This window comes from Narcine bancroftii, chromosome 8 (genome assembly GCF_036971445.1).
Source record: "Narcine bancroftii isolate sNarBan1 chromosome 8, sNarBan1.hap1, whole genome shotgun sequence".
In the NCBI taxonomy this organism is placed as follows: domain Eukaryota; kingdom Metazoa; phylum Chordata; class Chondrichthyes; order Torpediniformes; family Narcinidae; genus Narcine; species Narcine bancroftii.
This window is the reverse complement of record NC_091476.1, coordinates 31,867,107-31,892,652: the sequence shown is the minus strand read 5'-3', so window position 1 is coordinate 31,892,652 and position 25,546 is coordinate 31,867,107.

The following is a 25,546-nucleotide window of genomic DNA, read 5'->3' as shown; positions in this document are numbered from 1 at the left end:
AAATCCCAGTCCAGTCCTGATCGCTAGCGCTGTAAAGGCGTTGCGCTAACCACTACAGCTTTCCCTTTAAATGCATGACACACAACCCAGGATCAGGCCCACAATGTCTGCACCAAACATGATGCCAAACGAAACTAAATCTCTTACTCGCGAGGAAAACAATGTTTTTTTTTTCCTCCCAGATTTAGACATACAGCACAGTAACACGCTCTTCCAGCCAAATACCCAAATTAACGTACACCACCGTATGTTTTGAAAGGTGGGAGGAAACCGGAGCGGCTGGAGAAAACCCATACAAACACAGGAAGAACATACAAATTCCTTACAAACAGCATCAGATTCACACCCAGAGCACAGGCACTGTAATAACATTATGCTAATCCTGCAGCCCAAGTTCACCATTTTCTGGAAAGTAAAGTACTTCTGAATTCTTTTCTGGTTTCCTGGTTGCACTTCCATGTTCAGAAACAATCACATCTGTACTATTACAACCTTAGATGATTTTCATTTACAAGGAGAAAAGATATTCAACCCTGTCTAGACTTTCCTGATAGAGATAACCACACTTTTCCATTATTGTTCATCTTCAGTGCTTTTCTGCCTCAATTACATGAACAGCATTGTACATTGCATTGCAAGAGAGACCCATTCCACATCTACACTACATTTAAAGTCCATACAATTTGGAACAAAGGTGCCATGGTCAGCATAGCAATTATTACAACGTTATTACAGTGCCAAAAACCAGAGTTTGAATCCGACACTGTCCGTAAGGAGTTTGTAGGTTCTCGCTGTGACTGTGGGGGGTTTCCTCTGGGTACTGCAGTTTCCTCCCATCATTCAATTAGGTGTAATTGGGTAGCATGGGCTCATGGGCCAAAAGAGCCTGTTACTGTGCTGCATGTCTAAATTATTTTTAAATTTTTATAAATTTATGAAAAAAATTAGAAATCAATTCTTGTGCTAGTTTTACTTGTTTATTGAGATGACTTGTTCACCTGCGGCTCTGTGATTTGCACATGTCCACCCAGAGCCTATTGCTTTCAGATGCCATTCTGATCCATCATGTCAAATGTCCATTTTCCTCCACAGATGCTGCCTGACCCTCAGAGTGCCTCCAGAAGTTTGCCTTTTCACACCATTTGTTTCACTGCCACACATTGAGCTTCATATTTTAACAATTAAACTAACCTTAATTTTGACACCAAAATTAGAACCCCTTGCCCTTGGTTCTTTATTTATTCTTTGCAAATTATTGCTGTTCTTGTCAGAATTAACTAATTCCCCCAACTCTCACTGATTAAGTAGCCTTCAATACAAAACATATTTTGATATCCAAGGCTAGATAATTAATGGAATTTTTGAACATGTGTTCCCAACTCTGATCTTTGTTGGATCCCTTATTACACCTTCCTCCACTTTGAAATGTTCTTCTCTGTCAACATTTTCCATCCATCAGCCACTGCTTCTCATTGACTGGATCGTCAGTATTCATGATGTAATGGCATTAAACAATATTTGGCAATTACTCCTACTCTAATCACCACTGTTCCATCCTCTTCAGAAAGTTGAGTGAAGATTGTCTACGAATATATTCCCATGTGAAATCTACGCTGACTGTACAGTATGACAATTTTGGCATCTTGGTATTCTTCTACCAATCCAATTTTCCTACCACTAATGTTAATTCAACTCGATTATAGCTCAATGGATACATTGTAGCTTCTTTCTTAAATGCAGGTGCCTAACTTTTTAATCCAGAATTCCAAAAACCGATTACCTGATCTGTGGTGGCACTCTGTAAACTTAGGGCTCAGCAGCACAGCTGCTGCAGCATCTGGAGTTAGATGGGGGGGGGGGGCAGATGGTGGTGCATTGCAGGAGTACGCCCAAGGGGCAGCCTGATGAGCTGGTTAAATGCCTGAAAGCTGTTGATCCTCAGCTCCCTCCTCCTGTTGCTCTGCACCTGGTCTGGCCTTCTGCTGGTTGGCCGCTGGCTCTGAGTAGGCAATGGTGGTCGCCTTTTTGGTCAAGCTCCTGGGCTACCCCATTGTTTCTGACCTCTATCTGACCATTGTGCTGGTCAAGTGCCTCCTGTATAGTACACATCAATCCCTCCAGTGCACAGCCTGGCCTAGGGCACAAAATAGTCTGGCACTGGCTTGAAGTGGTGGGGGTCAACAGACAGGAACCTTTTATTATGGAGGGGGGTTGATGGACAGCCACAGGGGATGATGGAGAGCTGGGTGTGGGGGTGGGGGGGCGGTCGATGGACAGCCACAGGGGATGATGGAGAGCTGGGTGTGGGGGGGGTGGGGGGGGTAGAAATGGAGGCTTTGTGCGAGGCATTTGCTTAAAGGGACGAAAATCAAAATGATTCTGAAATCTGGAAAATTGTGAACAAAGATCCTGGATGAAAGGTTAAGCACCTGAATGAATAAATTTTGCAGTCCTTCAGAATGACACTTTTTTTTCCTGATGAGTGATTAAAAATGTGCAAGAATGCTCAAGTATCTTTAAAGTACTGTACAAGGATCCAATCTGTCCACAGACATGGTTTTCCCTTCATATTTGCATTGATTTGTTTATTGAATAATTCTCTTCTTATTTCAAATGTGGTCATATATTTCCTCAGAGATCAGTGAATTCATTGTTGTTTGTCATCTGTATTATTGATCGAGATGATAATGTGGTAAATTAGATCAGGGAGTTTGCAGATGCCACAAAAGACTGGAGCTGTAAGGGACAATGAGGAAGGCTTTCAAAGCTTGCAGAGAGATCTGGACCAATTGGAAAAGTGAGGATTTAATGAAGATAAGTGCGAGGTGTTGCATTTTGTTAGTTCAAACCAAAGTACAACATACACTATAAATGGAAGGGCAGTAAGGAGTGTGGTAGAAAAGCAGGATCAGGGAATACAGATTCACAATTCCCTGAAATGGTCATAAAAAGAGCTTTTGGCACATTGGCCTTCATAAATCAAATAACTGAGTACAGGAACTTGCATGTTATGATCAAGTTATACAAGACAATGTGGAGGCCAAATTTGGAGCATTATGTGCAGTTTTAGTCAACTAACTTCAATAAATAGTTAATTAAGGAGTGCAGAGATGACTTACTAGGATGTTGCCCGGATTTCAGGAACTGAATTCCAAGGAAATTTTTAACAGGTTTGGACTTCCCCCCCACCCCCCACACTGGACCATAGAAGAATGAGGGGAGATGTACAAAATCATGTGGGGTATAAATAAGTTGCATTTTTTCCCGAGGGTAGGTGAGATATAAACCAGAGGACATGGATTAAGAGTGAAAGAGGAAAAGTTAAGGGCAACTTATTGACACACAGAGTAGTGAAAGTGTGGATCGAGCTGCCACCGGAGGTGGTGAATATGGGCTCAATTTTAACATTTAAGAAAAATATGGACATGTACATGGATGGCACAGGTATGTTCTGGAAGGAGGTCAGTGAGGCTACAGACAGACCAGAGGGCCAAAGACTCTGTTTCTGTTGGTGTAATGTTCTATGGTTCTAAACCTTCACAGGGTTTGGGGCTCTTTGAATTGAAGGCAGGCAGGCATTGGTAAAGTTGAATGTTGAAATGACTTGTCCCCGTTTGAATGGTAGGCAGTAAAGTTAGTTTTTCCTTTCCTTTGCTATTAATTTCTCCAACTATGCAAACTTCATGAATGAAGGGAGAAAAATCATACAGGAAGGTAATCAGATCTTTCTTTCATATGTCTAGGCAGTCAATTGCAAAATTATATTGGTGAAAATATTTGCCTTTGTACTCTTGAATCAAAAATGATAGTCAAAGCAAGGTGTTGGCAGAACCAAGATTGTGAAATGGCAAAAGACAAATTTACAAATACCCATCCAACAATATTTCATCATTTAAAAATAAAATGGTTCGGACATGGGCCATGACATTACACCCAATATTAACATGAAAATTTAATATATTAACTTGAGCTCTTAAAAAATAAGTAGGGGAGAGATATGCAGACAACAGGTCAAAATTTTAAAGCTAATAACACTGGACATCAAAGAATTTGTTTCCTGAACACTTTTTGGTGTATTTTATGGATTTTGGGTGGCTGATCACAAAAATTACATTAAAATTTTCTTATCATGTACCACTTTTCTTTTAAAGTTATAGATTTCAGATTTGTTATCAGATATCACATACAACCCGAAGATCTATTTTCCCGTGGGCCAGGCAGAATTACCACTTATTGATAGTCCAAACTGTACACAAGTAAATGTAAACAATTTCTTCCCCCCACCACCACCCTACAAAGTCGAAAATGCCATGATACTGGACAACCATTGATTATGAGTGGGAGGAACAGCATCTTTTCACCTCATTAATATAGTCCTTCTAGTGATAAGGGAGGCAGGGGCAATTACATAGGATTGTGAAGTAGTCAATATCATTCCAAATGAGCAAGGGATTTAGACCAATGGTTCTCAACCTTTGTCTTTCCACTCACATACCACTTGAAGTATTCCCTATGCCATAGGTGTTCTGTGATTGCTTAAGGTGGTATGTGAGTGGAAAGACAAAGTTTGAAAACCACTGTTTTAATCGTACCTAATTGACTGACTCGTTATGTACATAGTTTCATGACTCCAAAGGAAATGGACCAATGACAATTTTTCTCAAGCAAAATATTTCAGTAACAACTGGATCCAGAGTAGTGATTCTCAACCTTCCCTTCCCACTCATCTATCACCTTAAGCAATCCCTTACTAATCATGGAGCACTTATGGCATAGGGATTACTTAAAGTCGTATGTGAGTGGAAATTAAAAAAAGTTGAGAACTGCTGATTTAGCTAATTGGACTTTGGAATAGTGGGCTCGGTGTTCTACCTTAATTGCAATAATGAGTGTCCAGCACAAAGAGAGGATGAATATATGTTTCAAAATAGAATTCCATGGAGTTTCAGAAAATAACTGTGGAATATCTTGTTGCCATAGTTTTAAAAAAAAAACAACATTCTGTCCAGGGAACTTTTTAGAAGTAGCTACCTTGATGTTCACCCTGAAATTGGCCATCATAATCCATACTTTTTTTTTCCAGGAAAACCTTTTTGAAAAAATTGTTGTCCAGTGGAAAATATTGCAATGTATATTTTGTCAACTGATGTATTTCTCGAGAAAATGAAAATTGAAAATCATTGAGTGGCCAGACACAATTCCCCAGCTATCTACAAATTTGCCAATAATGCCACAGTTGTTGGCAGAACCATAAACAGTAATGAAGAAGCCGACAGGAAGGAGATAGATCAGCTAGTTGAGTGGTGTCATACCAACAATCTTGCACTCAACATGAGCAAAACCAAAGAGTTGATTGTGGATATCAGGAATTTAGAAGAACCAGTCCTCATTGAAGGTTAAGCAGTGGAAAATGTCAAAAATTTCAATTCCTGGGTGTCAATATTCCTGAGGATCTGTCCTGGAGCCTCCATGTTGATGCCATCATGAAGAACAGTCACAGGTGGCTAATGACAAGTTTGAGGAGATTTGATGAGATACTGAAGACTTTCAAAAACTTCCACCTGTGTACAGTGGAAAGCATTCCAGCTGGTTGCATCACTGACTGGTACAGAGGTGCCAACACTCAAGAAAAATTTCTGGAGGATTGTTAAGTCAGCCTTTGACCACAGGTACCAGTCTTCACTCCATCAACAACATTTATAAGAGGTGGTATTTTAAGAAAGCAGCCTTTATCCTCAAGGACCCCACCACCCAGGCTGTACCCACTTAACTCTGCAATCGTCAGGAAAAAGGTACAGGAGCCTGAAGACGAGCACTCAGTGGCACAAGGACAGCTTCTTCCCTGCTCCCATCGGATTCCTGAAAGAACAATAAACCACAGAAATGGCCTTGCTTTTTCTTGAACTTTTTTTTAAATTTATTTTGTAAGGTGGTTTATAAAAATATTTGCATTGTGTTATGATGCTGCAAAACAACTAATTTTGTGGCATGTTCATGACAAATTCAGAGTCTGAAATGTCAGCGTGGAAGTGTCTGAAAGCAGAGCTTGCTTGATTGAAATTCCTCTCTGTCCGTTGTGAATGTAAATGAAGTAATGCCACCAATACAAAGGAGAGAAAATAATTTGAGACAAATGCTGTTATTCTTCACAAAAAGCAATCATACTGAAACTTAATTGTGAGTCAAGACTTCAAACTGCTCTGCCACTTCCTAGATTTATGTCGATTATCAAATGACATTTGGCCACTCTTCAATTTTTACACATGGCCAAATTTAACTAAATCCATTAATAAAAAAAGGATGGTGGGGGTGGGGGGTGCGGTGGTGGAGGAGGGATTCAAAATGAAATTCCATGTTTCAGCCTTAAAAACTTACAAATAAACAATTTTTTTAAATTCTTAGTCTGATTACCAACTTTGTCAGAAGGAGGAAGCCAACAAAATATTGAAAAATTAAACACTTATCCTTCAAATTCTAATGGTCATTGAGAAAGTTAGCGCCATCCAGAATTACGATTCAATGGTAACCTCATTCAGAAGTGATGTGGAGAATATTTGTTTATTATGCAAAGTAGCATGCAAGTCATTCTCAATTTTACAACAATAAATACAATTCTAAAGAATTTAGTTTTTCACAAATATTTGAGAAATTCTGAGATTGTTATGGGTACAACCATTCTCATTATTCAGTTAAGCATTAGATTTTTGATGAATAATTTAGGATCTTCTCGGATATTGTCTGGACTTCAGGAACTGAGATACAGGGAAAGGTTAAACAGGTTAAGATTTTATTCCCCAAGCTGTAGAAGAATGAGGGATTTCAAATTATGAGGGGGATAGACAGAACAAACATGTATAGGCTCACCCCCCCCCTTACCTCCACTCACTGAGGGTAGGTGAAATACAAAAGAGAGGATGGGTTAAGTGTGAAAGGGAAAAAGTTTAGGGGGAACATGAAAGGGAAATTCTTTACTCAGAGACCGGAGGGAGTGTGAAATGACCTGCTAGTTGAAGTGGTGAATGTGGGCTCAATTTTAACATTTAAGAATTTGGGCAGGTACATGGATGGGAGAGGGAAGGAGGTCCATGGACTGAGTGGAGGTCAGTGGGACTAGGCAAAAAAAAAATGGTTTGCCACAGACTAGAAGGGGGCTGTTTCTGTGGTATAATGTTCTATGGTTCTGCTGTTTGAAAGTGAAAATTGGAACTTCCAAAAAAAATTAGTTTATCATTTAAAGAACCAAGACTACAGCCCTGAAGAAGGACCTTCAACCTATTTAGTGCATGCTGAACTATCTATTCTACCTTGCCCCCAACAACCTGCATTTGGACCTGTAGCTTTCATACAATAAATGTCAAAATTTAGACTTTCAATATTGTGAGAGTAGATACATCACACACAACCCTGAGATTCTTTTTCCTCCAGGTGAGACAGAATTAGCACTTAATGGTAGTGGGAAAACAAGCTGAATACAATGTACACATGTAAACAAATATAAACAACCGTCTTGGGTAAACTTGTTCCTCTCACTTTGTTCGTTTTAGATTGGTCACAGTGTTCAAGCTACCGAAAGAAAATACACACACACACACACACACACACACCCCCCCCCCCCCCCCCCCGAGAGCAGTTCAGTTTAAACAAGTCTCTATTACTAAATCTAAAGCTGAATTCACACTACAATATGCAAGCCCTTCCCAATTATACTTATCAATGCCTGGACTGGCCCCAACTGCCGAAGCGAGGCAACGACTACACACTTGTAGTAGGTTGTCAGGGAGCCGGTAGCAGCTGCTCCACCTCCCTCGACCGGGAAGTTAGCTGGACTCTTGAAGTTCTTCTTCTTGCTGAGAGATGTTGCCACCTCTTGGAGAGTCTCAAACTTCAGCAGTGGGACCATGGCTTATATTACCCAAAAGTTGTTTAACTTCAGATCTTATCTCTTTGAACAAATGATTTAATTATCTTCAAGGTCTCCTGAAAGTCTGCGACCAACAAAAGAAAACTGCATCTCTGGGCCTCATGGTGGAAGTTGGATAATGTCTGCATCCTGAGCCCCATGGTGTAAATTAGCTTATGTCTGCTGAATCTAAAAAACAAGCAGGTTCTCAGCCCTGCAGAAGCAAAGGCTGCAAAAGTAAAAAACAGTTTAAATCTTCCATTACAACAACAAACAATATAATACAGAAAGGTGAAAAAAACCCAATAAAGTGTAAAGGCAGGAGTCCTTAAATGAGTCCCTGATTGAGTTGAGGAGTCTGATGTTGGAGGGGTAGCAGCTGTTCCTGAATCTGATGCTGCGAGTATTGTGGCACCTATACCCCCTTCCTGACGGCAGCAGTGAGAATAGAGTATGTGCTGGGTGGTGTGGATCCTTGATGACTGCTGCTGCTCTCTGATGGCAGCATTCAATGTGCATGTTTTCGATGGTGGGAAGGAACCCACCTCTACTGGCAGCACATTGCACACTCTCGCTTCTTTTTGAGTTCTGCCTGATGTTCCCGTTTAACATTTTGACTTTCACCCGTCTAATTTTGTGAAATGGATCAGAAATGTATTCAAATCAGTACTGAGAATATATGAAGACTTTCATTTGAAGATGGGTAACCCACACTTCCAATAAAATCACAAGAGGTCAAACATGCAGCTGACACAAGCATCACTAGCTTTGACATCCAAAGTTCTCGGACAACTCGATGCAGGAAGGACAAACTTTATCACAAACTATGATCAAACATAAGAATTTAACAAGTTTGATACTCCACAGCAATTCATCTTGGGTTTCAATATGCTGACAACAGAAAGGCTTGTCATTTCAGTCCATATTAACTTTGTACTGACCTCCCCAAAGGTGAAATTAATGAATGTGGACATCTTTGCTTCCAAGTCTACTCTGTCATAGTCATTATGACTTGTACTGCAATGTAAAACACAATTCACCACTTTTTAAAAAAAAACACCATCAGAATATTCTATAATCTTCAAGTATCAATATATTTCATCTACCAGAGCATTTTCAAAGCCATTTCTTACTCAGGTGAATTCAGTAATGATATTGTCTATTATGATAATATTTAATGTCAGAGATTTGTTACTGTCTCATCAAATTATTTATGGTCATTAGATTACAAAGGCAAGTCAATCCTAATTAAAATAATGGTTGAACAACTTATTACAATCAGCTTCTGCTTTTGCCTGGAACAACAGAAATGTTGTGCCATAACTGTCACCTCACTTATTGCATCTCACAGGCATATAATAAAACCAGTTTCAATCCACTTTGGGACAACTCAAGACTATTCTTGGTTGAATTCTCTGCTGTTTCAGTTTTAGATGCCTAAAAAGAATCTCATTTAGTAGAAGATTACCTCAAATTCTTGCAAATAACTGCTTTCAGATAAATTTCACAAAATTATCAATTTCAGGCAGCTATAACAAAGTTATTTTGTGAAGTTGGCTTTGTTTAAGAATCTAGCAATATTAAAGTTTAATCCATTCCCAACGACTAGAAGAAGCCAATTTAGATGCTTTCTCAAGTGGGAGATGCAGCCCCCCCCCCTCAAAAAAAACCAACTTGTGCAATAATGCACAAGGAGGTTTAAAAACTAACAGTTTTTTAAAAATCTTTCTATGCCTATTCATTCTGCAGGCATTCCAATTTTCATGGAGGAGATCAAGGGCTGCACTGAGCAAACTGAACGAATGCCACTGACCTTCATTCTTCAGCTTGGAGTTGTGCTTCTGGTATGAACCCAGGGGTATTTGAGCAGAGGTTAAAACTACCAAGTACACAAATTATGCATTCTTATAGTGGATTGGAGCTGCAAAATAGTACACATCTTCATAATGAATTAGTTCCAGAAATGTTGAGGGTTTTTTTTCTCCAGTTATACATCAATTCTGCTGCTATAAATCATCAAAACGAGTTCCAGAGTTGCTCCAAAATTGCCAGTCATGCAAACTACTTAATGATTTTCATAGTTTGTAACAGTAACATCATGAGTCAAACTAAAGCCGCTTAATGATTGTTCCCAAAATGATTTATAATGTTCATTTTTAATTTTAATAATTCTGCCAATCCACTTTAATAAAGAATATACATGAAAGTTGCTGAATACATATGCAGTGCTCACATCATTACACATTTAATTAATTAACAAAATTATTTATATACACCACAAATGCTTCTTTATAAAATGCAATGTTGGGAACCAAATGTTTATGACAACTAGAAATTGTGAATCCAGCTTTGCAATTCAGAACACATTTACCTTCACAGATAATAAGCAAAAAGTGTTACTATTTGACACCAAAAGTTGAAGATATGCCAAGTAACAAGATGTGCTGGGCACTTATAAAAATAAAAAATCAAAAATGCTAGGTACCTGAAAGAGACTGCCAGGCAAAGTGGGGGAAGTACTCTAAGTACAACAGTAACATTTAAGAGGCTTCTTTGAAGATGAACATGAATGGGATGGAGGGATTTATAGCATATACAAGCATCAGATTTAATTTGATTTGAATATCTTGTTCAACACAGACACATGGGCCAAAATGGCCTGTTCCTGTGCTGTACTGCTCCATGTTGTATGATAACAGACCAACCTAAAAATGCCAAAAGAAAACACTTGCATTAAAAAAGAACAAGTAATGTTGCAAATGAGCAACAAATTCAGAGTTATACGAGGGAAAAACTTTGGGATTGACCATTCAGGAAAAGGCAGATGAACAGAAGACTGACACTCAGACCCGAAGCAGCCTTTTTCCTTCATTCGTCATCCCCTTTTCCTTTATTTCTTTTTTAAAAAATCCTTCCTGTGCTATATTTATTTTAAACCTGAGTATTCCAAGGATTCTTCTTGAAATCACATTCTTTGTTGAAATACTTTCTTAAACCTACTGATGAGGGTCCTCCGGTCATCCCAGGGGTTGGGTGGATTGAGGAGATATAGCACTACATTTGTCAGACTGCTTGAGAGCAGCCACAACATTAAGAGGTTATTTCCTATGCTTTTGTGATTCAATAACTGAGCAGGTGGGATGTTACTGATGATGTTATTTAGAGGAACATTGCCAGCAGGACATATGATGGATTGGAAGACATCTGTCCAAAAGGGGTGGAGAATAGAAAATAGAGTAGCTATGCCATGGGTGCCATTTGCTTGGGTGAGACATTACAGGATTTCTCACTTCATATTGAAGGATACCTCCCATTTTGGTCCAGAAACCCTGAAGTGCAAGCCATCAGCATGCTGATGGCTTGCTAAACATCATGTAGCTGATGGCTTGGGCTCTTTACTGATGTCATCAAGTCTGCTTGAAGTGCCCAAGCATCCATACTTTCAAGGGTGCTGCAGCAAGGAAAGACTTCCATGGGATGAAGGCATAATATTAACTTCCAGGGAATCGGTTTAAAAAAAGGTTTACCATTGATGGAAGGGAAGTCTCACCAGTTATTAAACATTGCATTTTGTCTGGACATCATTGATATGAACATGGGTGGAATTAACTACTCATTTCACCATTGAGAAGATTGCTCAAATGCAAAGCTTTAGTCACCTCTCCAATACATTTTATGTACACCTAACAGCATTGCAACAACTTGGGAGGGGCTTTTTTGTTTAAATACGATAGAATGATGGCAGCAACCACTTTGGAGCATGGCTAACAGGTTGAAGGAAAGCAGGAGCTGTTCCAAGCTACAGTGGATGTAACCGTTCTGTGGGTGATGAACTGGTTGTCTGTGTTGTCAGTATGTGTGTTATGTCTGCGTGGTTTGCACTGAGGACCAGAGGATATGGTTTCATCCAATTGTACTTGTGCAAGAAACTTGACGTTCAAATATCGAATAGCTCATCTCAGCAGCTGTTATGATTTTCTCCAAGACAGAACTCTCTTCCATGTTGCTGGAACTAAGAGTAAAGCAGGCCAACTCTTTGATAGTGCACCCTGGTCCTCCGCAGGGTCCCAGAATGTTCTGGGATGTGCAGTATCTATGGTGGTGAGAGTAACAAATTGCAACAAGTGCACCTCTGTAGCACTGAAACTTTCACCATTGTAAATAGCGAATTCAATTCACAAAGCTACTTCAGGAAATGACAGAGGCTGAAGTGTTTACTTGGAGATTTGTTTGTCACCTCAACTCCCTGCCACTATCTTTTTACTTTGGTTTCATTGACAACTTGAAGGAGATTTAGGAACTCCATGCACATAGAGATAAATAAATGAACCAGCAATATAATCTCTCACTCTCTCTTCAAAAAATGCTCACACCAGCAACCTGATGTCTTGGGTTCAATATGAGCTGATGGAATGGTTTCTAACACTCCATCAATTTTCTGCATTTAATCTTGTACTTATTTTTTTTGGTACAAATCATCCCCTCTCCCATATCTCAGACTGCCAAGGACATCACCATTAATTAGCATCTACCTGCACGTTTACAAGATTTGACACCCAATGTCCTTGTTATGATGCCAAATACATGGCAGCTGCAATCATTGAGAGTGGCAGGGGTTAACGTTAGTGGGACAACCGCCATGTATTTATAGTCTCAACCATGAGCTCCTTTATTTACTGCACATTTCTCAAGACAAGTTGGCATTCTCCCAAAAAATTTGGCCAAAACCATCCAAGAGAAAACATGTCAACATCTATGTGACATTCACAGTCTGCACTCTCCCCTGACAATAATACCACTGTAGAAATTTTCCAATCATCTTCCGAAAGACTTTGCTGCTTTCAGTCGAATGATGGAATCATTCAAGATGGAGACTTAACCAGTTAGGTGAAAATTTACAGAGGAAGCTGACAAGCTGGTTGGAGCAGAATTATAGGTTATAGTTTAATATATTAACTTTTTTTTTAAAAAACAATTTTTTAAAAAAATTTAGACAAACAGCATGGTAAAAGGCCTTTTTGGCTCATGAGCCTGTTCTGCCCAATTACATCCAACTGACCTACAATCCCCAGTTCATTTTTTTTAAATGAATGGTGGGAGGAAACCGGAGCCCCCGGGGCTGGGGCATATGTACCAAACTAGCTTCTATAGCTGGGGGTGGTCAATGCGTCAAAATAAACTGCAACAAAGAGGTCTCGCAAGATCTGGCCTTGCTGACCGCCATGCTATATTTGGTGTTGTATAATTGAGAGCGAGCACTAGGATGAGGAAGGAGGACAAGTGTACCAAGCATAGAAGAAACAAGTGTGTGTTCCTTGCGTATCCAGGGTGGCAGCAGCGGTGGAGTTGAGCAAGTAGTGGTGCCCCGCCCCCCCCCTTCGAGTGGCACCCCAGACACATACCATGCCTGCCATACCCTTGATATGCTCCTGCTCTGGGGAAAACCCATGCATATATGGGGAGAACATACAAACTCCTAACGGACAGCATGGTATTCGAACCCTAGTCCTGATCGCTGGTGTGCTCCCTGCTACGCTAACCATGCCACCCCTTTTGAACAGGACCTCAGAGTAGATTTGCAACTGGCTGAATCTCATCTATGCAATCGCAATGTAGATGTTGCTTTATGAAATTCAAAATGGGAGGGATCTATTCAATAGTTTGATTCTTCTTCTCATCTTCCTAATGGAAAGGTGCCTTCACTGAATTTAATTGAAAAGTGAAACAGAAGGTACACGTTTGGAATCCAGATCAACTGCCTGCCTTTCAAAGATGAGAATTCATTGCCAATTACACAAGTACAGTATATAGGTGCACCAAAATATTTGCTGCAGCCAAACAGATATACGACACCCACCAACATAAAGAGTACACATTAAATTGCCACAATACGCTGGTGCGGACCCATGGAGAGTGAATGTACAGCCCAGTCCAACTCTGTACAGGCCTCAAATGGCCTGTTAAAGGAGCCAAAAGTGGTTGATTTTAAAATCCTGCAATGCAGGGTATGCACCCAAGATGACAGGGCCTGCATTCGGAAGCAGCCTTGAGGAGTTGCAGATTCTGTGAAAGCAGAAACCTGATGCTGGGCACCAGAAAACAGGAAGAATACCCCCCCTCCCCCCACTTGAGAGGGAGAAGCAAAAGAGATGACCCTATGGGATAGTGACCATAGCAGTGGCCCAGTGAGAGTCTCTGAGGCTGAAGAACACACAGGTAGTGACTCAAGGCAAGGCTGAGGGCTGCTAGCAACTGCAGCCAAAGGACTCACCCCAGGCTGCGGACTGCTGAAGACTGACTCAAGATTGGTTGAAGGTGTACCAGGTATAAGAAATGGGATATGTGATGGTGGTGAAGCCTTCCTGACACCTGGTGTTCAGGTTGCCAAAAGTTTGGACAGCACTGTGTCGCTGCAAAGGGTGCAAGAATGCTGGAGGTGAATCCACTGACACTCGGTGACTCTGGGGGGAATGGGGGGGTGGGGGGGAAAGAACTCTCTTTTGCTACTCTTTCTCTGACTGTAAGAGGCACATGCCGATTTTGGCTGATGGCATATTTGTCTACCTTAAGGCAGACCAAAGCAAACTTTGTGTAATATTACACTTGCTTGATTATATGACAATAAAGGAATCTGGAATTTTGTAAATACAAAATAAAAGTGCTTGTTAATTGGAAAGATAATAAATATTCAATTGCAAAAAAAAACATTCATTGGTACTTCCAGATCTTTTTGTGACCCTCGATTATGGCAGGATTAGAGTTTCTCAAAATTATGTTAAATGAATGCATATTCATTCATCTGCTGGTGAGGCATCCAATATGAAGGTAACACACTTGTCAGAATTCACACCAAAATTGTATTTAAATTTAGACATACAGCACGATAACATGCCACATCAGCCCATGAGCCCATGCCATCCAATTTGCACCCAATTAACAAACAACCCTGGTATGTGTTGAATGGTGGGAGGAAATTAGGGGCCCCGGGGAAAACCCACACAAACACAAGAGGAACATACCAACTCCTTACAGACAGCATGTGATTCAAATCCAAGTTCCAATAGTTGGCACTGTAACAGCGTTGCGCTAACCTCTATACTAACTGTGCCTGGATAGTTCACTTAAAAATGGAAGTGACATACAAGTTCCTGCTCTATTATATCACAAACATAATTTTCTTCTGATGCTGAGAATTAGAAGAGATACCGCAGGTCATCACTGAGGTATGTTATCTGGGTACTTAGTTGCAAGAAAAAACAAGTGATAGCCATTTATGGCAAGTTGAAGATAAGGCAAAGATAATTTTGTAAAAATACAACAGTCTGAATCCGGCAACCAGGGAGACTAGTTCTGTCAGTGAGTGTGAATTTAAGTTAACAATGCAAGCCCATCCATTATCATAATCTTCAGTCTGCTGTGAATTCATTTGTCATGCTCCACAACTCTTTTTTTAATACCTCTCACCAGGAGGTTACAATGACTGACACACTCCTTTGTTTGTCCTTGCACAGATTTTAAGGTTTCCAGACTTTCACTTGGCATAGTTTTTTTTTAAAAAACGCAGAAACAACGGAATTATTCCAAATTTTAAAAAAATACATACTTGTATCTGGTGTATTCCAACGTGGTTGTTTACACAGGAGCACTTTTACATAGCCTTCTTGTGTTGCGGAGTTCGTTGGAAGGTGAACGTGGGTAGACCCTCCGACAAACATGGACAAATATTTGCAACACATGTCTAACGCACATCATCACCACATGGACATCGTAAGTGACGTCTCCCAATTTTCAGATCATTGGTAGCTATCTTGTTTAGTTTTATGTCCTGCCTCTCCCACATGGAAAGGAGATGTCAGTATGCAGCAGATTTAAGTCCCGTGTTGCCATTGCGAGCTGAACGCGTCATCGTGTGTAACTGTAAACATGGTATTCATTAGGCCCGTTTCTTACGGAGTGTCTGTGGTCAATTCAGACTGCAGCCAATTCATAAAAATGTGTAGGGTACAAGTGGAAAATTTACAGGATGGAATTTACTTAATAAATTCCATTTTGACATTTTAGCACTGCCAACAGGGCAGAAAATTTCCTAAAATGTAGAAGTGCCTATTGACAGTTCTCCTGCATCACTTGAGACAGTTGTAAAGGAAGTAGATCAATTTATTTTTTCCAAATAAAATTAATTTGCTTGTTTTACTATCCTTTAACTGTAAAAAAAATGTCCCCTGGCTAATACCGCAGCATACCTAAAAAAAATGTTGTGATTCCGACCTTGTATCTGTTCATTTCATTCTTTATCAAACATGGTTTTAGAATCCAGCACTTCACTTTCCATAAACAATGTGCAAGACCAAATGCTGATTCTAAATCTCATTAAAAGACAAGAGATGCTCAGTGGCACAATGTCAGGGAATTGTTTGCAATACAATCTTTGCACATGGAACATTTCCTTTCTTTGCCTTGATGGGTGCATTTGAAGACAGCAGAGGAATGCATGGAAAGCTCTCCTTCAAGGACTAATTTAGACAGTATTTCCCAACTCAGCTCATTGTTAAGAGTTCTCCATCACTAAACTACCAAAAATTTGGCACTAACAAGAAGGTTGCCTTCAGAAGACCAAAGGCATCTGGAATTGGAAGGTTATACAATTGGCTATCTAACTTTGGGATGAAAAGACTAATCTAGTCTACACATGGAACACCAGCACTGAAATGTGGACATTGGAAAACAATGCGACTGCTGTTTATGTTTACCGAAATGCCTAGCTATCTGCTGTGGCCCATCTTTGATAGCACCTTGACAAAATTACCAATCCACAAAAACATGACGTGGAACAAACACCAAATGGCCAAGCGCCAAGTCTAAATGTCAAACTGGAATGACATGATACTGGAAAACTGTCAAAGCCACAACTATTAGTTGTCCTTGATTTATAAAAAAAAAGGAAATTAGGAAAGGCTCTATCTGCCTTTCAAAACGTCTTGTTCTGAATCTTCCACATCATACTTATTGCTTCCATCATTCTCTGTCTCCCACTTGATCCATGAACTCACATCCATCATTTTTGTTGCTTCTCGTGTTCCCAGTTCTTGCTCATATTTCCCACCATATGTGTTGCTTCAACTCTACCAGCCTCCCAAAATACTGTCACTTTCTGCTCAGTACATGACTACAATCTCACTCTCTCTGTCTGTCTGTCTTTTGTAGCTACTTTTTTCCACTGTTCTACCCAGCAATACAGATTTAAAATAGGTTTTCCTCACTTCTGGAAGCCCCACAATGCTTTACAATCAATGAAATTGGCCTGCTTAGTAACTGAGGAATATTATATATTTTGCTGATTCCATTTTCTTTCAGTGGCTGCAATCATGATTTTTTTCCCCCACACCATTTTGTTTGAGGCACAAATTATCTGTTTCCATGAGCTAATAATGGTGGACCTTGTCAATTTTTGTGGAGAGTACAGTTGGTGTAGCAGTTAGCGTAACATCTTTACAGTGCCAGCATATGGGACTGGGGTTCGAATCCTACACTGTTTGTTTGTACTTTCTCCCCATGTCTGAGTGTGTTTTACCCAGGGGCTCAGATTTCCTCCCACTGTTTGAAATGTACCGGAGGTGTAGGTTAATTGGATGGCATGGACACCTGGGCCAAAATGACCTGCTACCATGCTGCATGTGTACAGTAAAAATCTAACTATAGGGTAGAAATTGATCATCTTTTATATGCTTCCCCTCTTTTCATTTCCAAGGAACTTGCTACTGTTTGAATACTCTATGAAATGAAGGAAGGTAAACAGTAAATTAAATTTCCTTGATAAAAAGTAAAACATATTTCAGATGAATAACTGAAACACAAAATGACATGAAAGTTCAGGATATTTTTGTTTAGTCTTCATAATTTGCATTGAAGAGGAAAATGTTACACAAAACGCTCCACAGAAATGGCATCTGCCATTTTCTTTCTGCCAGATTATTCACATTTGCTCATTTATTTGACTGGATTCAAACCATGATACCTCTTTAGATCACAGCCAGAGTGAACCAAAATTAAAGGAGAACACAAATAAACAACTTTGAGGGAATTTTCTTAATTAAAACTGCAATTTGAAATTATCTCTCAGTCTTAGCAGCTGGTGATGTTCAAAATGCTCCATTTGAAAGGATAAATGGTGGTTGATTTGAATCAAATGAAATTCATTAAATGAATAAATGTTAACTGGTAGCAAAAGTGATCATGATCGATTTTTATTAGAATGTATCTCGTTTGAAATAGTGTGAAATTTATTCTGAGTGTGTTAAAAGACAGTGGGATGCCATGACTGAGCAATTGATACTAAAAATTGCTCCATCTGCATTTTTGAACTCAAAATAGTGTTTATGATGAAAGATCAGATGACAAAATAGTGGATTGCAACGGCCTGCGCCTCGGGCCAACACAGAAAATGGCTATTGGACACGGCGACCGGTAAAGCATCGTGTGGGCTGAAATGCTCGTTTTCATAGGCCGCCAGCAGAGCAATGTAACTGGCCAATCATTGCCGATGGGTTGCAGGGGACCCAATCAGGTAACTAATTGGCAGCTGCCCCGCTCAAGCCACTGGTGACACAGCCGAGCTGACTATAAAAGGCAGAGCTGCCAATGAATAAACTCAGTGTAGAAAAACACTCTACTTGGGGGGGGGGGGGCAGGGTGTGTGTGTGTGTGTGTGTGTGTGTGTGTGTGTGTGTGTGTGTGAGAGAGAGCTACAGTGTAAGGGATATAACCTAGCTGTAGCCGTAGTGACCTCACTACAGGATCATAATGGAAAATTCAGATATTTACACTGGCATGCTGACCAAACCAGTCCAGTAATGAAAGGATTTGCAACAACATACTACAGTTTATTATCACAAGATATAGGAGCAGAAGGAGGCCCATTGAGTCTACTTTGTCATTCTATTTCAAGTTCAGCTCCCACCATCACTACATTCTACAGAGGAGATATTGAGAGCATCCTGTACAATTGCATCACCGCCTGGTTGGGTAGCTGTATCACCTCGGACCGCAAGACCCTGCAGAGCATAGTGAAGTCAGCAGAAAAGATAATTAGTGGTTCTTTTCCTACCATCAAGGACATCTACAACACTCGAGACAGGCAAAAGGCAACAAACATGGTGAAGGGCTCCACACACCCCTCATGTAAACTCTTCTCCCTTCTCGCATCTGGTTGGAGGTACCGTAGCACTCCAGTCATTACATCCAGATTGGGCAACAGTTTTTACCTCCAAGCCATCAGGCTCCTGAATTTCCAGAATATATGTGGATAGTGTACCATACATTTTTAATGTATGCATCTTAATATTTCAATGTGTTTAACTTCTTTTCTAACTTGTATTTATCTAAATATGCTCCGTTGTCCTGGAGAAACATGACCTAGTCTTTTCCGTGCAAGCATGGTATGATCGAATAAATAAAGGTGACCTGACCTAATCATGAGCTGATCCATTCACCCACTCTGCACCGCTCCTCAGCTTTCTCCCTGTAACCCTTGATACCCTGACTAATCAAATGCCTGTCAATCTCTGCCTTAAAAACATCCAATGACCTTGCTTTCACAGCTGCCTATGGCAACAAGTTCCGCAGACTCACAACCTGACTAAAGAATTTTTTTCTGCATCAGTTTTAAATTGATGGCCTAAACTAAAATATATTAGAATATTTCAAAAGAGTGAACTGAAAACTGCTTCAAGAATATTGCTTCAGCTGAGATACATGAAGTATCAATAATAGAGACGACAGTTTATTATCACAAGATGAAGGAGCCCTCTCCCCCTCTCCATCTGAGAGGGAATCAGTTTTCATGCAACAGTTTAACAAAACAGGCCATTCCTGGGTTACAAACATCTGACGCCATTAAATCTAAACAAATTCCCATAATGCTATTGAAAATCAGAAGCCTAATGGACCAACACATTCATTCGAACAAGTGGCAGAACTCATTCACACTCTCTTTTTAATTAGTCCTGTTTGCAATACTGTTGAGGTATGTTTCTTAATATCAACAAATTTTTCTGCTGAGAGTGAGCAAAAATAGTAGCGTTTGCTCATCCTTCTTCAATCCCAGTCAGACTTTTCATGGATTCATCTCAATCACTGTGACAATATTTCTTTCCTACACGAGGATCATGCTCCATTGGGCCATGAATGGATTGTCTATCATGATGGATGGGTAGGGACCACTATGGTGTGTGACCAACCTGACTGGAGACCAAGCAGAAAGAAATCTGATTACATCCTTCATATTCCGTGTGGTTTCCTCATATTATACATTTTTAACATAGTGAAGTAAATTGTGATGGCCAAGTGTAGTATTCTGCATTTGAACTAATATATAGGCAAAGAAATCATGTTTATGTAATTCATCAAGCACAAGTCAGGAGCTGGAACAATGTTGAGCCACAGATTTTATTCTGCAACTCTAATAATAAAGTGAACTGAAAAGCAAACAAAACAAAGCTCCTCATATACTCATGAGATTCCTTTTCATATCTTGGACGGATGAGGAGAGAACTTTGCTTCTGATCACAAGCATCATGGAAGTCTAGAAAAAGGAAAAGAAACAGGATTCCTAAATGTGAAAAGAGTCTTTTTTGTTTTTTCTGCATTACGGAATTTGAACAATATCCAGTTTTGTAACAGCATGGATCAGCAGATGGAAGCAACAGTTGAGCAGTTAAAACTCCACATCTCTCCATATGAAAGCACACTTGCTTTTCGCAGTCACCCACCTGAAGGAGTTGACAATGATGCAAAAGCAACATCGCCTCAGGAACCTTCGTCTAGAATTATGCTTGAGGCATTCATGGTACACAGAGCAACTTCGACAAATGAGAAAAAGATGTCACTTTTTTGCAGTAGAAAGGAGTACAATGGAGCTTCTGGCAAATCTGAACGCAGGTGAAAATGACAACATTTGGACATTCTTGCTTGAAGAAATTATTTTTGTGCTGGCTTCCCCTCAAGGCGGCAAATCTGAACCCACATTTTACAGATAGCAAAAGCTTTCTGGATAGACGGCTGCACCATTCATGCAGGGTGCCACAGTTAGTATAGTAATTACTGCAATGCTTTTATGATGTCAGAGACCTGGGTTTGAATCTAGCTCTGTGTGTAAGGAGTTTGCATGCTGTCCCCATGTCTGTGTGGGTTTCTTCCGAGTGCTCTGGTTTCCTTCCACGCTTCAAAATGCACAGAGGTTGTAAGTTAATTGCGGTATTTCGGCAGTGCAGGCTTGTGGGTCAGAAGGGCCCGTTACCATGCTGCATGTCTAATTTAAAATGTTAAAGCACTCACTCACTGGAAGTTGAATTTAAATAAGTTACTCCATCCAACCTTCGGCTGCCATAGAGATGATTGGGGAAGTGGGGGGAGTGATGTTGGGGATGCAGAAGAGGAAATGGAACAGAGCTCGAGAAGCACATCTCCAAGGCCCTCTCAAATCTGGATCATTCACAAGTGTCTCAATTTCTTCACAGAATCTGTCAAGGAGACCGTGGTTGGTGCAAAGAGAAGAGTCCAGGGGACCTACGGCATGTCACATGTCTCAGTAATGACAGTCTTGGAAATCTTGATCTTGGACAGCAGGTCATGAGGGAGGTCCATGGTGCATGAGATATTGTTGAATCCATCAGAGGACGAGTAGGTCTGTGCTTACTGTTTCAGTGCTTCAATTTATCCCACACTGAAAGCCATGAACATATTGACACTGCACTCATGTAACATTAACTATTGGAAGAAAAAAAAAGCATTCTCGACTGGTTTAAACATTTGGAAGGCATTTGAGCTGCAGAGATTGCCCAGTCAGGTATCACAGTGATAACTTAATATCTCATTAAATCTTGAGCAAAGCAGCACAAGATGTTGCTGGAATGAGTATGCCATACATTGATAAATCAATGGGCAGAGATGCAAAGTCAGGAAAAAAAATAACCAGAATGGATTGGGGCCAGACCAATTTATCAATTGCTTTGGAACTGTGTGATCTACCTGCACAAATCACACTTTAAACAAAATCATTTACATTTATGTCAAACCTTCAGCACTGAGTATGAAAAATATAAAGGAGGAAATAATCAAAGTGAATGTGGAATATGGAGGTGGAATAAGAAAGACATTCCTCCTCTTAGTGCTTTGGAGTTTATAAATCAAAGTGTTAAACAGATCTTAAATGACAATATTGGTATTATTCAGGTTTGGGAAAGTTACCTAAACATAACTAAAGGCAAAAAACGGAAAACCTAAAAGACTGTGGTAGGACACTCTCTTGTAAGGGCAGCATGAGCTCAGTCACCTCATGCATTGTGACATCATAATCGCTGCCCCAGACACGTGCTGGGTAGGAGACCTGAGGCAGGGAGAAACCCTGACAGCGCCATCTTCCCATGGCTGCCCCTGCCACGTGGCGTTACACACGGGGCTGGTTTTCCATGAGAGAGTGCGCCACCACACAAACCCCCAGAACCAGCTACGCATCCCGCCACTTGGGCGGGCGGCCCCGGCGTTTGGGCATGGCCGTCTGCATTGGCCGTGATAGGTCTAAGTGCGCTATCTTCAACGGTCCATGGTGAAGTTCGTCTTTACCCCCTAGGTCCAAACTGAAAGTCCTGCCGGACCGCTGGAGGACCTTGTATTGACCTTTATACGGGCATTGTAAAGGTGCTGTATGTGGGCCGCACCGAACAAATACGAATTCCACCGAGTCCAGGACTTTGGGATGATGTGTCGACGTGGCCAGCCTCCCTCACATTACCGACATGTCCACCAGCTGACATTTCTCGGTGGACACGGGAGTGGAGCTGAGCATTCTGCCCCCACTGTCCTCGAGACATGCACCCAGTCTCATGATACCACTCTGCAGGCAACCAATTGTTCTGCCATCAAGACCTTCGGTACCCAGAGCGCAGATCCAGATTGGGAAAAAGAAATTCCGCTGGAAGTTAGTGTTAGCCACAGTGGGTACTGCGTTGTTAGGGACGACTTCCTGATGGCACTGGACTGTTGGTCGACATGAAGGGCAAGAGGCTGGTCAACGCTCGCACGTTCCATTCCGTGCACCACGATGCCATGAACGCCTGCAGGCCTGAGATTGCCGCATTCACCACTTCCAGGGATGAGTATTCGAAGATAATCCAGGAGTTGCACTGGACAGGAGACTTGAGGCAGGGAGAAAACCCTGACAGTGCCATCTTCCAATGGCTGCCCCACCACGTGGCGTTACACAAGGGGTTGGTTCGCCATGAGAGAGTACCCCGCCACACAACCACAATTTCCAAAGTTGAATCACATATTAAATAGGAAAGCAGACCCCAATTTGAAAATATGAAATATTATTGCATTATCTTCATTCAACTATATGATAGTAAATTTTTACCGACTTCCCATTCATTTGACATCAAACAATACAGGTCAACCCATGTAAACCATGATCTAGCCATTCACTCTCTGTCTAAAATCCTCTTTTTTTTAAAATATAATTACATCTGTGCAAGTCTTGTAAATGCCACAATTGTATCAGCCTTTACCACTACCCCAGCAAGACATTCCAGATACCCACCACTGTGTAAACAACCACCTCTGACATCCCTCTTAATATATACACACACAGGTGTGTGTGTGTGTGTGTGTGTGTGTGTGTGTGTGTGTGTGTGTGTGTGTGTGTGTGTGTGTGTGTGTGTGTGTGTGTGTGTGTGTGTGTGTGTGTATAGATATATATTTCTATCTGGCAGACACGGTTGCAGCAGTTGCAAGGGAAAATTGGTTGGTTGGGGTTGGGTGTTTCCTCCTTTGTCTTTTGGGCTCTGTGGTCTTCTTCAAAGGAGGTTGCTGCCCGCCGAATTGTGAGGCGCCAAGATGCATGGTTTGAGGCAATATCAGCCCACTGGTGGTGGTCAATGTGGCAGGTACCAAGAGCTTTCTTTTGGCAGTCCTTGTACCTCTTCTTTGGTGCACCTCTGTCTCGGTGGCCAGTGGAGAGCTCGCCATTTAACATGATCTTGGGAAGGCGATGGTCCTCCATTCTGGAGACGTGACCTACCCAGCGCAGTTTGATCTTCAGCAGCGTGGATTCTATGCTGCCGGCCTCTGCCATCTCGAGTACTTCGATGTTGGAGATGAAGTCGCTCCAATGAATGTTGAGGATGGAGCGGAGACAACGCTGGTGGAAGTGTTCTAGGAGCCGTAGGTGATGCCGGTAAAGGACCCATGATTTGGAGCCGAACAGGAGTGTGTGTATACGCTAATCTTTGTGAGATTTTTCAGTTTGTTGTTTTTCCAGACTCTTTTGTGTAGTCTTCCAAAGGCACTATTTGCCTTGCCGAGTCTGTTGTCTATCTCGTTGTCGATCCTTGCATCCGATGAAATTGTGCAGCCGAGATAGGTAAACTGGTTGACCGTTTTGAGTTTTGTGTGCCCAAAGGAGATGTGGGGAGGCTGGTAGTCATGGTGGGGAGCTGGCTGATGGAGGACCTCAGTTTTCTTCAGGCTGACTTCCAGGCCAAACATTTTGGCAGTTTCAGCAAAACAGGATGTCAAGCGCTGAAGAGCTGGCTCTGAATGGGCAACTAAAGCAGCATCGTCTGCAAAGTGTAGTATATAATCGGACTTGTCAGCCACAAATGAGCCTGCAGCTGACGTGGACATTACCCCTCCATAAATCTTCGTCTGCGAAGCCAAGCCAAAGAAAATATATATTTTTTTAAATTACAGACCTGTTTATTAAAATCAAGAAGATCAGATAAATCTTCAAAATCTGGTTCTAAGAGGAAGAAGGATTTGACGAAAGAAAGATCGCCAAACAACATGCTGAGACAATCTGTCTTTTACACGAAGCTGACAGTTTTGATAATTGACTTTTCCTTTTTTGTTTACATCTTGTTTATTATATTGATGCATTGTCTATTTGTTTTTCTTTATGATAGTAATTATTCTAATTACACCCAGAGTCTTATAATAATTAGGCATCAATGTAAGAGACAAAGATTCAGTCCTTCCTGTTGTTGGGCTGCATCCCGTTGATCCCCATGCACATCTGCAGCATCGCAGCCATGTTGATTACTATGCACACTCGGTGCAAGTGCCAGCAGTCGCATGCGCAGTGGGTAGATGTACTGGGGATAGCATGATCACCAGTGCACTTGCGTCATGGACTGGGTCAATGCATGCACACTTGGCTCTGCCCCAGAAGCAAAGAGTTGGAGCTGGGGCCAACTCATGCACAAAGGAGCGTGTGCAAGTTTGGAGCGTGGTTAAATGTACTTTCCCCATTGCGAGTCATTCGTTGGTGATCCAAGAGGACGAGTTAGGTGATCATTTCTGTCGACCACTTCACTGCGTTTTGCTGCATAATGTTAAATAACAAGTTACTGTACATGGATTGCTAACTAAGAACATTATAGGGATGTTGTAACGGCAAGTTATTTGTTAAGATAAATCAGTATTTTACAGATGTTAGCCCTTTTGTGTTTTTATTAAAGATTGAGAAAGGAAAAAAAAACATCCTTCGACACTGGCCAATGCCTCCCTCGGAAAAAGGTGCTGGCCGTCCAATCTATACCTCTCAATCTTGTATACAGTTAAATCCACCGTACCTGGCACCTACAGGGATTGGTA